This window comes from Aulonocara sp. 'chitande type north' Nkhata Bay, linkage group LG7 (genome assembly GCF_057382095.1).
Source record: "Aulonocara sp. 'chitande type north' Nkhata Bay isolate Kocher_YH1m ecotype deep benthic linkage group LG7, A_spYH_male_GT1.1, whole genome shotgun sequence".
Lineage (NCBI taxonomy): Eukaryota > Metazoa > Chordata > Actinopteri > Cichliformes > Cichlidae > Aulonocara > Aulonocara sp. 'chitande type north' Nkhata Bay.
In genome coordinates, this window is record NC_141350.1 from 53,942,365 (window position 1) to 53,948,477 (window position 6,113).

Consider the following 6,113-nt stretch of genomic DNA (forward strand, 5'->3'; position numbering starts at 1 on the left):
TTCTGAGAGACAAATAACACCAGGATCCTTTTTTAGGTAGCTGACAGCTGGTAACTGTGCAGGGGCGGGTCTAGCAAAGTCTTGCCAGGGGGCCAGGTAGGGCATTAACAGGGAGAGGGGGGCACAAAGAAATACTTTTCTTTCTTATTCTACACTGAAAAAATATGTTGTTGGATTTACTTAATTCAATGGTGGACATTTGTTGCACACAGATGTTTTGCTTTGGCAGCAACTTAAACAATTGAGTTAAATTAACACAGTTTATTCATGTTCAATAAATCTGTGCAATTTGTGTTGATAAAATGTGACTTAAACATGTTTTGATGAAGTAATTTGAGCTCTTGAAATATTTTAATCCTTCACAATTTTCTCACTTTATCCCAACACCATTCAATAACTTTTACCCAATACTACTTGGTCACTTAAATACTACATGTTATCTTCAAATTACATTTTGCTATTATATTCTAGTATCAAATACACAATTTTCAAATGGAGGCCTTATAACAGATTGTATTGTTCTCTTCCAAGATGGTTGCTGGCATCCACCAGTAACCTTTCAAAACAACATGTCTAATTTCACTGCAGTAGGTAAAGAATTAAACTGACATTACTCCTCTACTGAATCTATATAAATCAACAGTTAAATAATGTCAGTTCTTCCGTGTTCTCTGGAATCAATCGCAGCAAAGAAATTAGACTGTTTCTTTTGAAAAATGTTGGGAAAGAACAATACAAAACATTCTATTTAAGGCCTCTGACATCAAGATTCAGTTAAACAACAATTATAACTAAACAATTTGAGGTAATGTTAGTTTCCATTAACATTAAATTAGGTTACTGAATTGGCAAACACCTTCCTATTAACACTACCCATTTTACCCCAATAACTAAAGAAATTAGCACTTGCAGGTCAAAACCTTTATTCAAGAGACGCAAAAATAACATTGATACAGTGACTGTCAAAAATTACAGCACTGATCATACTGTGACATCTTGGTTCAAAACAGCACACTTAGAGATATTCAACGTTCTTTACTTCAACTGAATGAAACTGAAAACACCATTTCACACGACCCATATGGGATATTTAGACTGTATAACTGTTCACGCTACATCTCTTCACTAGTAAAAGAAAGAAAAAATACAAAGAGAAATTTAAAAATGCTGCCAAACAGACAAACAGAACTTGTACAGAGCAAAAGGAAAAACAAACAACAACAAAAAACGGCTCGTCCTCATGGCAGTTGCAGAGTATATAAAAATGAACCCTGCGATCCGTTCCTGGAATTGAGCTTCAAAAATGCAGCAGAACAAGTGTGAGATTTAAATGTCCTCTCACCTAGAGCTGGTCACCTCACATGCATAACAGTGAGCTTCGTTGCAGGAGCAGTTTTGTCTTAGTTGTGAGCTTTTCTTGAGAGCTGAGTTGCATCCAACTCCATTACCACCCTTTGAATCACCTCAAAAGTGTAGCAGAGTTGTGATGGGTAACTCATGTTGAAGGAATAAAAAAGGTCCAAACAGCATGGCTACTGCAAAGGTCACGTTATCCAGATCTTGAAGAACAACATCAGAAAAGTCATTGCCTGGCGCATCTCTGGAGACAGATGTTCATTGTGGTTTTCTCAATCTGTGCAGTGGCCTCAGTCAAGTCCTGGTTAAACACAAAACATTTCTTTAAGATTCCTTTTTAAACTCATCTCTTTTGAATCTACCAGTTCTAATGTTAGAGTAATTTAAACCAATGCAAGCAACATAGTAAATAGCTATAGCCAAAGAGTGGCCTGCCATGCTGCCATTCATGGTCTAACAGAGTTTCTAAGAGAGGGTGAAAAACATAATAATTTCAAATGCTTTACATTAGTTTTTGTTAGAAAGACACCGGCCCATCAGAAATCCAGGTTATGTCACTCAGAAGATGTTAGAATTTAGACTTTCAGCCCCACAATTTGGTTAGCTGTTGGTCAGTTGGTCTTTTTTTTTTTTCAAACAAAAGCTAATGTAAATACTGGTGGGATTTTCCTTTGTTCATTAGAATGACAAATTTAAAGTTTTTTTCACACTGATGTGACCCCTAATACAGGGGTGGGGGTGGGGCCTCAAGGGCCGGCGGCCGAGTTCACTACCAGGCCTCATGTGAACTTCAAATTATTAAAGAGGACTACTGGTCCTAACCAGTCCAATGAGGATCAAGTGGATAACTAAATGCATTTTTAAATGTTGCAAATCCACAATCTACTCATAAAACACTCACCATGAACTCCTGCACCAAGATGTTGCAATTGTCTTTCACACAGATGCGGAGCACTTTGATGAGGGACTTCAAGCATTAATGTCATCCTAAAGTATTATAACAAAGAAAACAGAGATTTGTGAACTTTTCAGTAGCACAGAAGAAAATGATCCCAGACAAAAACTCTTGACTTTTTAAACCAGTCAACATGCAACACCAGCATCTACAAAGCAATAGCAAAAGTTCCTGTTTGACATCAACTTTATGGATATATAGTTTCCAGAACATTTATTTTAAAAAAAAAGATAAAATTTTCTCAGTGGGCCAGTAAATGCATGACGAAAATTATGGCATCCTTTTAGTGGAATCATTACTCACAGGTAATAGTTGACTGTTTCAATGGATGTAGCATAAAAATCTTTTACTGACCTAATGCAATACATATACACTTTGTAGTTAAAGAATTTTAAAGTTCTTACTGTCATAATGGCAGCTACATCCTTTAGCTTTGTGCCCTGTTCCCCCGATCACTTTGCAAACACTTTCAGCAGACTGTCAGAGAGAAACTCAGCTCCGTCAGAAACCTTGACTGTAAAGGCATGGTTGGGATGCACTGGAATGCTGCATTTTATCTGAAATGACATAAAATTATTTTGAAATAACAGCAGGCACTGTGCTTGGTTAATCAGTAATGTTTTGTTGAATAAAAACTGTGTTTCCAGATCTTATGGGATTAAAAAAAATCCAAAGATGTTTGTTTCTGATTTGCAACCCAACAACCCACAAGTTACAACCTCATTTCAGTTCAAGTGTGCATTAATGCGAGTCCAGTAATCACCTTTCTGGCAATACATACAGGTATAAGTTAAACCTATGGCAGATTTTGGATTTCTCAGTTGTATTAATAGGGTGAGTATGCATGCACCTAATAATTATAAAAAACCCATTACAATTAAGTTACAGAAACGAAAATAGAATATACTTTCTTACCATAACACCTTGAACCCACAATCCATCAGCTGACTCCTGGTGAAATGCAGAATAGAGGTCGTCTCTCAATGTGCAGCAAAAAAAACAAAAACAAAAACAAAAGGACAGCAGGTGAGGGCAGGAGGGGTAGGGATGTAAGCTAGCATAATGCCGCTGATGATATTAGCTAAAGCTGTTCAATGTCCAAAATCTCACTAACACCACGGTGCAGTAAATACACAATGTAACTGAAGAGTCAGTTGGCAAATCTATTCACACAGAAAACCAAATTATGTTATGAGTGCCTCATAATTAGGTTTAATGTGATATTACGGCTCTTGTGCCAAAGACAAATTCAAATGAAAAAGCGCCAATTCTTTGACAACAGATAAAACAGCAAATAAGCTAACGGCTCTTTTTTAGCATGTTACATGGCGACACTCTAGACGTTTAACTACATTTGGCTGAAATATGGTAAATATTAATTCAAAAAATCAAGACATACCAAAAACGTAGAGTTGGCTGCTCGACTTGACTGAGATGGATGCCTTTTTTAAACCACGATCCAAAGCCCGCGAGATGAAATCACGCGTGGTTTCACGAGATTTAACGTTGCTATCTTATTGACTTACTTCACCTGAACATGATATGAACAATTTAATACACCCTTTCTGCATATCATGTAGTTTTTACACTATATAGTTACATTTAACTTTAAAACATGAGGCAATTGTGTTAAATACATGCAAGATGCTTACATAAATCCAAGAGATGGCCAGTCCCTTTTTTTCAGTGTAATTTAAAATGTCTTGCTTTTATTAAATAATTATCTGAATCTTACAACCAAAGTTTTTATCTGACGTAAAATGTATAGAAATCATACATATACCAACAAGACAGCGTGCATCACTGTCACAGCAGCATTTGTTTTCATTCAAAGGCTTTTTGGCTTTAATACCTGGTGGGCCGGTCTCTAGTCAAAATGCCTGAGCCGATTTTTTGTCCCAGTCCAGCCCTGGTGCCTGGGTATGTTTAGTTCAGTTCCTTTGTCTGAGACCAGGCTGCCATTTATGTACTTTGTTTGAAATGATTTGGCCTCTGTTTAGATGACTTAAGTTTATATCCTTTGAGTAATGTCTATAGAGAGCTAGTTTTGTCTGTGCTGTGTATACAGTGTGTGGTTTGTCTTACTTTCTAACTGATCTTGATATATGGTTTTAAAGCTGTTTGTTAAAACAGCATCTGAGTAGTTCATGATTGTGTGAAAACAATAATCTCACTGGAGCCACTTACAGTAGGATCTGTATCTGTTTGTCCAATTTAGAGTGACATTGGCTAGTGCCACCTGCTATACTCTGATGCGGGATGGGTGCACCAAGACACAGAACCTCACAGACATAGGGGTGGCAGGGCACCTACTCATTAGAAGGTTGGTGGTTCAATCCCTGTCTGCTCCAGTCTTCAAGTCAATTATCCTGGGGCAGGATACTAACCCCAAGTTGCTCTCCAACTCATCTCTGTAAGCGAATATTAAATATGGTTACATTTAGATAATAAGGATGCCACTGTGGGAGAAATTTTACAGAAATAAATCTGAACCCAGAACCTTGTTGAAATTTAACAATGCCTTCCACTGCAGCGGCCTAATCTCAAACTTTCTAATAAAATATCGCCACCTAGTGGTGGAGTTTTATTTTGTGGTAATTTAGCAAAACTGCATTACACTTATTTGCTTTAAAATAACAGTAAGTACAGCTGCAATAAATGGTACAGAGGGACAATCAGGTCTCCTTCACCGTGCTGATTGTTAAAGGAAGCTAAACATTTCTATTTAAGGTTCTATATATGTACTTGCTAGCTGCCAGCTGGCAGTTAGTTTTGCAATATATAAAAGCCAAGGACATGAAAGCACTGACAATTCAGACTAAATATGCGTGCATATCATTATTTCCTGCTGGCAGAACATACCAGTGTATGTAAACCCTTTATGGATCAAACTTGGCATAATGAAAATTCCCTGGTTATCTAACCTATCCTCCGCCCCCCCAGTGCCAGAGTTACTCAGAGTCAAGCTGTGCGCAACACAACACAAGTTCTTCTTTAATAGAAGCCACACATTTGTGGACAGACTCCTTTTTAAATGCCTTAAAGACAAGGAATGAGCAATTTTCTTATAGTCTGCTTTAGTCCTTGCCAGGCAGGTTTCCACCTCAACACTCTAAGCTAAATAAATCTCAAGCACATCAGTGCTCGATCAAGGTTACGCTGGAGAACCAAAGACTTCTGTTACAACATTTGGAATATGAGTCAAATGGGAAGACTTAAGCTTAAGTGAAATCTGCAGCATTTGTGACAGTGATGAAAACGCAAAAAGACGTTTGCTCTGAGGCAAAAGCTTAAAGTGCCACTGGCAGAATAAAAGGATGCAATTCTCCCTTGCCTTACGTAAGCACTCATGGAACACAATTCTCATCATAGTTCTCTACAGTAGCCTTCTGAAGCCACTCTTATTCTGCATGGCTTGATTTATGTGCACATCAGCCATCAAATTAATCTCAACCTTTTGAATTTAAAATCTGCTTCAAATTGAAGTGAAGGGTTCAAGAAGCCCAATATTAAATAATTCTGACCATTTACACCTCATTCAGTATCATTCAGTAAGTAGCTCAGCGAAACCAACCTGATGAGTGGGGTGGGGGGCTGCAGGAAAGTGGGGAAGAAAGAACAGAATGTGTGAAATGAACAGTAATTAATGCTGAACAAGGAAGGCTAGAAGAAAAGGCCAGCACACGCTTCTCCCATTCAGTCTGCCACTAATGGGAATATGATTGCACTCTATCTTTTTTCTCCTCATGAGAGTTCTTTGTCTAATTCAATCAATACTTCAGGGCATTCAATGCACTCTGAG

At 37.7% G+C, this 6,113-nt stretch overlaps 1 long non-coding RNA gene across 2 annotated transcripts; it reads right to left on the bottom strand.

Annotated features, from left to right (window-relative positions):
- Positions 1-291: 291 nt before the first annotated feature.
- On the bottom strand, positions 292-4,000 carry LOC147326242 (uncharacterized). Of its 2 annotated transcripts, XR_015130431.1 has the most exons (6): positions 3,964-4,000; positions 3,711-3,842; positions 3,227-3,262; positions 2,716-2,868; positions 2,258-2,343; positions 292-1,657 (listed from the first exon to the last, which is right to left on the bottom strand). It is a non-coding gene; the product is annotated as an uncharacterized LOC147326242 (long non-coding RNA). The 2 variants fall into 2 exon arrangements; XR_015130430.1 differs by having other exon boundaries at positions 3,711-3,995.
- Positions 4,001-6,113: the final 2,113 nt, after the last annotated feature.